At 51.5% G+C, this 11,598-nt stretch overlaps 1 protein-coding gene and 1 long non-coding RNA gene across 2 annotated transcripts in view; one reads left to right on the top strand and one right to left on the bottom strand.

Annotated features, from left to right (window-relative positions):
• Window positions 1-8,595, bottom strand: part of RFX1 (regulatory factor X1) — a 46,694-nt gene extending 38,099 nt beyond the window's left edge. The window contains exon 1 of the mRNA XM_032169927.2: window positions 8,336-8,595. The gene's annotated coding sequence lies outside the window, so the exon portion shown is untranslated. The remainder of the gene's footprint in view (window positions 1-8,335) is intronic.
• On the top strand, window positions 8,106-9,008 carry LOC131380697 (uncharacterized). Its single transcript, XR_009208792.1, has 2 exons — window positions 8,106-8,378; window positions 8,572-9,008. It is a non-coding gene; the product is annotated as an uncharacterized LOC131380697 (long non-coding RNA).
• The last annotated feature ends 2,590 nt before the right edge of the window (window positions 9,009-11,598 follow it).

Consider the following 11,598-nt stretch of genomic DNA (forward strand, 5'->3'; position numbering starts at 1 on the left):
GCCGGGCACGGTGGCTCACACCTATAATCCCAGCACTTTAGGAGGCCTAGGCAGGTGGATCAGCTGAGGTCAGGAGTTCGAGACCAGTCTGGCCAACATGGCAAAACCCTGTCTCTACTAAAAATACAAAAATTGGCCAGGTATGGTGGCGTGTGCCTGTAGTCCCACCTATTCAGGAGGCTGAGGCAGGAGAATCACTTGAACCCAGGAGACAGAGGGTGCACTGAGCAGAGATCACACCACTGCAATCCAGCCTGGGTGACTAGGTGAAAGAGCAAGACTCTGTCTCAAGAAAAAAAAAAAGATCCAATGAGATCAGCTCAGCACCCAATAAACACTGGTAAGTGGCAGGTGTTATTACTCATTCAACAAATATCCAAGCCAGGTTGGGACAGAGGAGGAAGGAGACAGGATCTTCAAGCTCTTGGGAGCGGACACCAAGAGGAAATCCAACCTAAGCTTTCATCGGCAACATCATGCAGATTCCTGAGCTCTACTGCCCAGTGAGTCTGAAATGGCCTGAGTCTGTTTTAGCTGGTCCCTTAGATGGTTCTGAGGCAGACAGTCCTGACAGCACTCTGAGAAATGCTGGCCTTGGCTTTCTCAGCCCTAAGAGACCTGGCCCCTTGTGGACCCTCCCACAAAGAAAGGGCTTTAAAAGCGCCTCACTTACTGGCTCTTTCTCCTTCCAGGGACACAAAGCCCATGGGCCTCATCCCTTCCACTCAGTGGCAAGAAGAGAAGGCAATGATTAATTTCTTTTTTTTTTTTTTTTGAGACAGAGTCTCGCTCTGTCACCCAGGCTGGAGTGCAGTGGCGCAATCTCGGCTCACTGCAAGCTCCGCCTCCCGGGTTCCCGCCATTCTCCTGCCTCAGCCTCTCCGAGTAGCTGGGACTACAGGCACCCGCCACCACACCCAGCTAATTTTTTGTATTTTTAGTAGAGACGGGGTTTCACCGTGGTCTCGATCTCCTGACCTCGTGATCCGCCCGCCTCGGCCTCCCAAAGTGCTGGGATTACGAGCGTGAGCCACCGTGCCTGGCCCGGCAATGATTAATGTCTAAAAGACTGAGCTCAAAAGGAGGAGGTGGGAGATCGAGGAACAACTAAACCAACTTCTCTATTGGAGGCCTTCTCAGCACTGTGATTGTCAATCTTTTTCCTACAATTATTTGACCAAAGAACCCTTTTCTACCTTTTAAGGAGACTACATTAAGCAATTATATAGGTTTGTTCCCTAGACAGAAATAAATCACATATACATACATAGCATAAGGTATTGCCCACATATTTGAGCATGAGAACCCTTTCTTTATGGAGCCCAGAACACAAAACAAGGGAATTACTTAACAAACTGTTCCTTGGCAATGAATCTGCCAAGAAAAGCACTAGTGGCTGCACCTATCTTCAAAGCCAGCAGCTGCTTATGGAGACAGTTTAAATCTATTACTTTAAATGAGGGCTCCGCAAAGTTCTGTAAAGGGCCAAGCAGTAAACGTTTTTAGTTTTGTGGCTAGTCTCTGCAGCAGCTGTTCAACTCTGCCACTGTAATGTGAAAGTGGCCATGCACAATAGGTAAACAAATGAGCAGGCTGTGTGCAAATAAAACTTTACTTCTAGACACTGAGATTTGAACTTCATGTAATTTTCACATATCATGAAATATAATTCTGGTGTTGATATTTCCAATAATTTAAATATGTAAAAATCATTCTTAGCTCACCAGCCAAAAACAGGCAGCAGGCCATAGTTTGTTGACCCCTGTGTCTTTTGTTTTTTTTTTTTTTTGAGGCAAAGTTTCGCTTTTGTTGCCCAGGCTGGAGTGCAATGGCACAGTCTCTGCTCACTGCAACCTCTGCCTCCTGGGTTCAAGTGATTCTCCTGTCTCAGACTCCTGAGGAGCTGGGATTACAGGTGCCCGCCGCCATGCCTGGCTAGCTTTTGTATTTTTAGTACAGATGGGGTTTCACCATGTTGGCCAGGCTGGTCTCGAACTCCTGACCTCAGGTGATCCTCCCACCTTGGCCTCCCAAAGTGCTGGGATTACAGGCATGAGCCACCGCGCCTGGTCTGACCCGTTTTGGATGCCAGATTCTCTAATCCAATGGTTTACATCCTCGGCAAGGCCCTCCCAAAGATATAGAAAGAAAACTCACTCTCTTCATCTGTAGAATGGCTTCAATAATGAACTTGCAGAAGAATGGCAAAATTAAATGGGATGATGTGTGTTTCTCTCATCCTCTATATCCAATTCATTTAGAAGATTTGTCAATTACTCCTCCAAAATATATCCTAGAGGCCGGGAGTGGTGGCTTATGCCTGTGATCCCAGCACTTTGGAAGGCTGAGGCGGGCGGATCATTTGAGGTCAGGAGTTTGAAGCCAGTCTAGCCAACACGGCGAAACCCCGTCTCTACTAAAAATACAAAAATTAGCTGGGTGTGGTGGTGTGTGGCTGTAATCCCAGCTACTCAGGAGGCTTAGGTAGGAGGATCGCTTGAGTCTGGCAGGGCAGAGGTTGCAGTGAGCTGAGATTGTGCCACTGCATGCATACACACGCACACATACACACACACACATACACACACACACACGCACACATCTCCTAATGACTGGGCGCAGTGCTCACATCTATAATCCCACCACTTTGGGAGGCCAAGATTGGAGGATCACTTGAGCCCAGGAGTTCAAGACCAGCCTAAGCAACAAAGTGACGCCTTATCTCTATAAAAAACTGAAAAAATCAGCTAGGCATAGTACCTGACACCTGAAGTCCCAGCTGCTCAGGAGGCTGGGGTGGGAGAATCACTTGAGCCCAGGAGTTCCAGGCTTCAGTGAGCTATGATCACACCACCACACTCCAGTCTGGGCAACAGAACAAGACCCTGTCTCTTTAAAATATATCCTGGACAGGCATGGCAGCTCACTCCTGTAATCTCAGCACTTTGAGAGCCCAGGGAAGGAAGATTGCTTGAGGCCAGAAGTTTGAGACCAGTCTTAGCAGCATAGCCGAGACTCCATCTCGACAAAAAAATTTTTAAAATTAGGTGGGCATGATGGCGTGTGCCTGTAATCCTAGCTACTCAGGAGGCTGACGTAGAATTGCTTGAACCCAGGAGGCAGAGGTTGCAGTGAGCCTCTCTGCAAAAAAAAAAAAAAAAAAAAAAAAAAAAAAAGAATGCTGCAGATCCATTCCTGCCTCACAGCCTTGGCCCCACCTCTTCCTCCCACCTGGCATGCTGTCCCCATTGCCACCTTCATGGCTGGCTTCTCCTCCTTATTCAGGTCTCATCTCAGCTCATACACACTTCCTTGGGTCTGAAGGTACCCTCAAGAACATACTACTATTTTATTTGCTTCCTGACACTGTGTTTCCCTGTTGAGTTTATTTTCTTTCTTTCTTTCTTTTTCGTTTTTTAGAGACAGGGTCTCGCTCTGTTGCCCAGGCTGGAGTGCAGTGGCACAATCACAGCTCACTGTAACCTTGAATTCCTGGGTTCAAGTGATCCTCCAACCTCAGCCTCCAGAGTATATGGGACTGCAGGCCTGTGCCACGAAACCTGGCTAATTTCTTAATCTTTTTAAGAGATGGGGTCTCGCTATGTTGCCCAGGCTGGTCTCAAACTCCTGGGCTTAAGTGATCCTCATGTCTCAGCCTCCCGAAGTGCTGGGATTACAGGCATAAGCCACTGTGTCTGGCTGGATTTATTTTCTTCCTCCTGGTTCCTCTTCTCTTCATGACTGGAAAGGTAAGCTCCCCACAGGCAGAGACCTGGTGGGCCTTGCCCCTCACTCTGTCTCAGCTCCTAGAAAACTGACAGGCAAGGCCGGGAGCAGTGGCTCATGCCTATAATCCCAACATTTTGGGAGGCCGAGGCAGGCAGATCATCTGAAGTCAGAATTTCAAGTCCAGCCTGGCCAACATGGTGAAACCCTGTCTCTACTAAAAACAGAAATTAGGCTGCTGTGGTGGCTCACACCTGTAGTTCCAGCACTTTGGGAGGCCAAACCGGGTGGATCACCTGAGGTCAGGAGTTCGACACCAGCCTGGCCAACATGGTGAAACCCTGTCTCTACTAAAAATACAAAAATTAGCCAGGCGTGGTGGTGGGTGCCTGTAATCCCAGCTACTCAGGAGGCTGAGGCAGGAGAATCTCTTGAACCCGGGAGGTGGAGGTTGCGGTGAGCCAAGATTGCGCCATTGCATTCCAGCCTGGACAACAAGAGAGAAACTCCGTCTCAAAAAAACCAAACCAAAACAAAACAAAACAAAAATGAGCCAGTCATGGTGGCGGGCATCTGTATTCCCAGGTACTCGGGAGGCGGAGGCATGAGAATTGGTTGAACTGGGGAGGTGGAGGTTGTGGTGAGCTGAGATCACTCCACTGCACTCCATCCTGGGTGACAGAGTAGGACTCTGTCTCAAAAAAAAAAGAAAAAAGAAAAGAAAACTGACAGGCAAATAGTGGGAGTTTTGACTCTTACTGTCCAGGCAGCATAAATGATGCACCAGAACACACTGCTAGTGAGCATCAAAGGCAGGTTCCAGTCTATAGACTGCTGAGACCGTGTGAGAAAGTTACTTCCTCCTGCCAGAAGCCGGCTTGTGCTACAGAGCCAGGCAATGCCTTCTGGTCCAGAAGAGGCCTGGGGAGCAGGTGGGAGAAAGTCTTTCTCACCTAGGAAGACCACGTCCTGTGCAGCTGCTATCGAAGGCAGCATCTCTGGGAGGGGCAGCCTGGCCATCCCCTTCCCCGAGATGTTCAGATACATGACAGAGGAGAAGGGTGAGGACCTCGGCTCCAGAGACGCCATTCCCAGCTCCCCACCGTTCCCACAATGTCCACATCCCCCCTCATCCAGCTGCCTCCTGGAAGGCTTGGGACTGAGTCTGGGCCTGAGCCCAAGTAGCATTTTTTGTGTGTTTTTTTGAGACAGAGTCTTGCTCTGTCACCCAGGCTCGAGTGCAGTGGCACGATCTTGGCTCACTGCAACTTCCATCTCCCCAGTTCAAGGGATTCTCCTGCCTCAGCCTCCTAAATAGCTGGGACTACAGTCATGTGCTACCACGCCTGGCTACTTTTTGTATTTTTAGTAGAGATAGGGTTTCACTGTGTTGACCAGGCTGGTCTCGAACTCTTTACCTCAAGTGATCCACCCGCCTCGGCCTCCCAAAGTGCTGGAGGAGTGAGCACCCAAATTGAGCCACTGTGCCCGGCCAGGATTTTTCTTTCTAGTGACCCTCCTAAAGCCAGAGAACGGCCATTCAGCAGCCAGGGGAGTGACTTTCCCACTACAAACTGGATTCCTGGTATCTAGCTTCCTGGATCCCTGTCATCGACCCACACAGCCCAGCAAGCGAGAAGCAAGTCAACCTTTAAAGCCACGAGGGCTCTCACTGGATTCAAAATGATAAAAATAAAAGCCAACGGTGTATTTCCGAGGGTTGAACAGGAAGCGACAATCACCATAACAGCAGAGGCTAACATAACTACGTTAGCAATTACTTTGTATTTAGTTTCAGCAATTCCTATGTATTTGATGTTCAACAGGTATTATTTTCTGGGATCCATAGCACTGAAACATGAGATTGAAAGGATTACCAAGGATTACTGCCCCTAGATGAAAGGAGGGGAAACTGAGGCCCAGAAAACTTAAGTAACTCACCTAAGAGCACACAGCTAGAAAAACTGACTGTTTCAAGTCAGCTTCAAATCAATCTAGTGTTCTCTTCCTAGTCAAATGACTCCTCAGGCCCTTCACCTGTAATTGTAACTGGTGACTGAGGCAGTCAACAAGACCAGATAATTGGTAACATCACTTTCTGCTCAGTTAGCTTTTTTTTTTTTTTTTTTGAGACTAGTCTCACTCTGTTGCCCAGGCTGAAGTGCAGTGGCCTGCGATCTCAGCTCACTGCAACCTCCACCTCCCAGGCTCAAGCAATTCTTGTGCCTCAGCCTCTCAAGTAGCTGGGATTACAGGTATGTGCCACCACACCTGGCTAATTTTTTGTAGAAACAGGGTTTCACCATGTTGGCCAGGCTAGTCTCAAATTCCTGACCTCAGGTGATCCGCCCACCTCTGCCTCCTGAAGTGCTGGGATTACAGGCGTGAGCCACCACGCCCAGCCTGCTCAGTTAGCTTTTTTCTTTTTTTTTCTTTTTTCTTTTTTTTATGAGACGGAGTCTCACTCTGTCACCCAGGCTGGAGTGCAGTGGCGCGATCTCGGCTCACTGCAAGCTCCGCCTCCCGGGTTCACGCCATTCTCCTGCCTCAGCCTCTCTGAGTAGCTGGGACTACAGGCGCCCGCCACCACGCCCGGCTAATTTTTTTGTATTTTTAGTAGAGACGGGGTTTCACCGTGGTCTCGATCTCCTGACCTCGTGATCCGCCCGCCTCGGCCTCCCAAAGTGCTGGGATTACAAGCGTGAGCCACCGCGCCCAGCCTCAGTTAGCTTTTTTAAGAAGGGCTAGCCGGGCGCAGTGGCTCATGCCTGTAATCCCAGCATTTTGGGAGGCCGAGGCGGGCGGATCACGAGGTCAAGAGATCAAGACCATCCTGACCAACATGGTGAAACCCTGTCTCTACTAAAAATACGAAAATCAGCCGGGCATGATGGCGTGCGCCTGTAGTCCCAGCTACTCAGGAGGCTGAGGCAGGAGAATCACTTGTACCCGGGAGGCGGAGGCTGCAGTGAGCTGAGATCAAGCCACTGCACTCCAGCCTGGCCACAGAGCAAGACTCCGTCTCCAAAAAAAAAGTGCCGATGATCCTTCTAGCAACTTGGCATTTCTAGCTTTTTTGTTTGTTTTACTGAAAATTAATCTCCACCTGTCCTAACTTTCAAAGAGTCCCTGCCTCCTCTAAAAAGGGCCAGGCCTAGAAAAAGTACCTAGAGAAGTGAGGACCCATCAACCCCCACCAGACCAATTTCAAACTCTTGGCAAAAAGCCTGAAATGATCCTTTTCCTTGGAATTTATTGACTGATTTAAAAGGAAATGGCTGCAGTTTGCACAGCGACACTAAGCTCAAAAGCAAGATGGAGAATAAGCCAAGTAGACTTAGCCTGGCTGGCTACTTAAAAAAAAAATTCTTCCTCGAGCTGGCAGGATATTGTCACCCTAAAAAGCAGTGGCAAAGATTCTCCTCTCACAAATATGCATAGCTTCCCCTTCCCTCTGACCGCTCCTGCCCACGTGGCCCTAGAGGCTGGGACCTTGTCAGTGACATGTGACTCGGTTGACACTCATTTGACACAAAAACATGCGTCTGGCCAAGAGAAGTGGCTTTAAAAAATCTAAGAAATTTTCTCAGGCGCCATTTGCTCCCCCATTCCCAGTAGGGGAGACCTCGATGGGCAGAACCCAGAAACGTCCCATCTCCAGGAACAAACCCCCGCATCCTCAAACCAGCAAACATCAGGTCTCAAACAGCAGCCCAGAGAAAAGCACTCAGGTTTCTGTTCCTCTAAAGCAGTCCCTCATGATCACTCCTCCCTACCATGGACTTTGATTTCTGCAAACCAAATCCTCCACGTTAAAGCCAAATCGACTCCTAGCTCCTCCATGAAACTCTGCTTCCTCCCAGAGAGAAGGTGGCAGGTTTAGGAGTGGGCTGCAGTGTTGAAATCAGGACTAGCTAACAGTTATTTTATCAAACCACATTCAGAAACGGTAGATACGAGGAAAAGGTTCAAAGATAAGCCGTAAGTAAAATTCCTGGAAGGAATGAGCAGTCCCCGTACTGCAGAAAAAGGGCGATGTCAATGATTCTCCCCATTTTACAGGATGGAAAACTGAGGCCTCAGATGGACAGGCACTTGTCCAAGTTCTGAGTCCTGGGACAACTGCAAGGCTCTTAAGGAAGAAGGGAGTCGCTTAAGGATCTGGAAGGCGGACCGGGTGGTGGCTGCCCACCCTGGTTCCCGAGGTGGAGGTTGGGGAGACCCAGCCGGCCCCGCCCATACCTTCCCTCCTGGTCCCGCCCACCCACCTTGGCCCCGCCTCGTCCCTCCCTCGCTCCCATTGGCCCAGCCTCCCCAGGCCCGCCCCTTCGCGCTCCCGACATATAAAAGCCCCCCGCCCCGGCCTTCCGACCTCCACTCGCCGCGGGCCTGCGAGCGCCCGCCCCTCGCGGGGGCCGGGCCGCGGGGACGGGGGCGGATGGTGTCGTTCCAGCCGGGCCCCGGCCCCCTCCCCCACGGTCCAGACAGTCGCCGCCGCCATTTTGACCGCCCGCCCCTTTCCCCCGGACTGTGATTACAGAGACACCCGCCGCCCAGGCCCTGCCGCCCACCCCGGCCCGGCCAACCACCCCGGGGTCGCCCTGGTTACCTCCGCTTCTCCCCACTTCTGTCTGCGGAAAGGCTTTTCGGAGGTCTCGGAGTCGATGTTGGGAAGGGGACGGGACGTGCTGGGGTCCCCGGGCCGGGCCTGGGGGGTGGGGGGTGGGGGTCGGCCGGGCGGTTGTTGTTGTTGACTCGCGTTGCCGGGTTGCTTGGTCGCCACGACTACCGTGGCTATGGCGCCTCCGTTTCCCTCACCGGGGCAACTGTTGCTACCCACCCTAGTTACGTCACGCGCCGGGGGCGTGGCCCGGGGTGATTGGCGGCGGTCAGAGAAGTGATTGGACGGCGCCAGGCCTTGCCCCTAAACTATTGGTTCCGATGCACGCTTTTCAACACCCTCTCGACTTCCCGGCGATCTGATTCATCGGTATGAATGTCCATCAAAAGAAACTGAACCCTCAAAGGCAGCCGGGCCCGTCACTCCGGCAGGGAAGCAGCTGGCTAAGAATAAAGGGGTGGGACTCGTGAGGACGGGATTGGGTTGCCGCTGTAAAACTGGCCTCCTGGTTCGACTAAAGGGACATCGATCTACCAAAGGTTTGCCGCGCTCTCTGGCTGGAGGCCGTGCGCATGCTCGGCACGCAAGGCCGATTGGGAGTTGTAGTCCGCTCCTGCGTACACTTTACATGTCTTACCAAATTAAACAGGCGAGAAAGGCAGGCTCCGCTCCAGACTTCTCTCTCGCTGGGTGGGCCAGTTTCTGGCCTCTTGCGCTGACGTCAGGGGAGGAATGCAGTGACGCAGCGCAGCCCCTCTGTGACGACAGCGGCGAAGGCTGGACTCGGGGTTCGATGACGTCACTGGGCGCGCGTCCCCCTTCCCCACTGCCCATGGCCCCGTCGGGGTTGGGTGGACTCGGGAGGCCGGGGCAGGGTTCGATCCCAGCACCCACCCGCTGGGGTGACATCCTCCTCCGCCCAAGCCTGCCAGACAGCGCGGCCGCCGCGCCCTCTCCCGCCTCCCGGTACCCTCCAGCCGGAAAAGGTCACCGCTGCCGGGGTGACCGCGGCTATCTCTGCCCCGCAGAGCGGTGCGGCCGCCCTGGGAAAGGTCTCTGCAAGGCGGGGGACTTCATTAGCGGCTTCAACCGCGGTAGATAAGCAAAGGTTAGCTCCCGGCCCAGCCCAGGGAGCTCGGTTCGCCCAGGAGAGCTCACTACAACCCCCGCCACACACACACACACACACACACACACACACACACACACACACACATACGTTCCTCTGTGCCTCAGTTTCCTCAAGGGACTGTCCGGTTGCTGCAGGACGAGAAGAGACAGAAACAGGGCCCGGACTAGGGTGAACATCTTGGGAGCAAAAACTCAGTCATCAAGATAAATAATCTTCTAATTCAATATTTGTTAAATATCCAAATTAATGGGAAAAAATCTATGATGAACAAAACATCACAATTTTAAATAAAGACAGGATCCGTCAACACAGGGATTAAGGTGAGATGCGTTGTGCAAGCTCAGGGTCAGATCTTGTGTTTAAAATAAATTTATTATTATTTTTTGAGACGGAGTCTCACTCTGTCGCTGAGGCTGGAGTGCAGTGGCGCAATCTCGGCTCACTGCAAGCTCCGCCTCCTGGGTTCACGCCATCCTCCTTCCTCAGCCTCCCGAGTAGCTGGAACTACAGGTGCTGGCCACCACGCCCTGCTAACTTTTTGTATTTTTAGTAGAGACGGGGTTTCACCGTGTTAGCCAGGATGGTCTCGATCTCCTGACCTCATGATCCGCCCGCCTTGGCCTCCCAAAGTGCTGGGGTTACAGGCGTGAGCCACCGCGCCCGGCCTACTTTTTATGTTTTAAATATCAATTATGACTGAGCTCTTTGGCCTTCTCTTAAATTTTGCACTCTCATCCCAGGTAGGCCCTAGAACAGCAAGGGGAAAAGAAAACAGGCTCAGACAGCCATGAAGTCTAATGCCAGCCCTGCTGTGTGGCATTCAGAAAGTGACTCCACCTAAGTTTGTTTCCTAATTCAACCAACATTATATTTCCTGGGTGCAAGGCCCTGGGCTGTAAAAGTGAAGAAAGGTGACTTCATTTATGGTGGCTCACACCTGTAATCCCAGCACTTTGGGAGGCCAAGCTGGGAGGATTGCTTGAGCCAAGGAGTTCAAGACCAGCCTTGGCAACAAAGCAACACACCTGTCTCTACAAAAATTAGCCAGGCATGGTAGTTTATGCCTGTAATCCCGGCTACTCCGGAGGCTGAGGTAGGAGGATTGCTTGAACCCGGGAGGTGGAGGTTGCAGTGAACCAAGATTCTGCCATTGCACTCCAGCCTGGGCGACAGAGCGAGACTTTGTCTCAAAAAAAAAAAAAAAAGCAATTAGCTAGGCATGGTGGCATGCGCCTGTGGTCCCAGCTACTCTGGAGGCAGAGGCTGGCAGGATTGGTTCAGCTCCGGAGGTAGAGGCCTCAGTAAGCAATGATCGTGTGGTCCAGCCTGAGTCTCAGGGAAAAAAGGAAAAAAGGATAAAAAAAGAAAGCAAACAACTCCCTTGACTTTGCATTCTAGGATAGGATATACAATAAACAGATAAATACGTAAGATAGGCTCCTTAGAGTCCTGAGAGCAACATAAGAGAATGGGGTAGGAGAATGAGAGGATGCTGTAGCCAGTGTTATCTGAGGGGGGCGTCCCACAGAATGAGCCTGAGTGGCGAGAGACGAAGCAAGCCTCATAAATCCAGGTGGAGGGGCCGGGTACGATGGCTCATGCCTGTAATCCCAGCACTTTGGGAGGCCAAGTTCAGGAGTTTGAAAATAGTCTGGCCAACATGGCGAAATACCGTCTCTACTAAAAATACTAAAATAGCTGGGTGTGGTGGCACGTGCCTGTAGTCCCAGCTACTGGGGAGGCTGAGGTGGGAGAATCATTTGAACCTGGGAGGCAGAGGTTGCAGTGAGCCAAGATCGCACCACTGTACTCCAGCCTGGGCAACACAGTGAGACTCTGTCTCGAAAAAAAAAAAAAAAAAAAAGGTGGAGAGAACTGCCTCCAAAGCTGGGAATAGGAACTTCTGCTAAAGCCAGGAGAGGTGAGGTTGTAGAGGTAATAATAGCCAGATAATTCCCAGCAAACCCAGCAAAGTGGGACATTCCCCCCTCTTGACAGGTGGGCAATGGAGGCCCAGACAGAGGAAGTAGGTGCCCCCTCTGCCAGAGGCATGTGAACCAGAGCAACTCTATCTTGAACAGGAGCTGGGTAAAATGAGGCTGAGACCTGCTAGGCTTCA

Source organism: Hylobates moloch, unplaced genomic scaffold (genome assembly GCF_009828535.3).
Source record: "Hylobates moloch isolate HMO894 unplaced genomic scaffold, HMol_V3 SCAFFOLD_12, whole genome shotgun sequence".
Taxonomy (NCBI): domain Eukaryota; kingdom Metazoa; phylum Chordata; class Mammalia; order Primates; family Hylobatidae; genus Hylobates; species Hylobates moloch.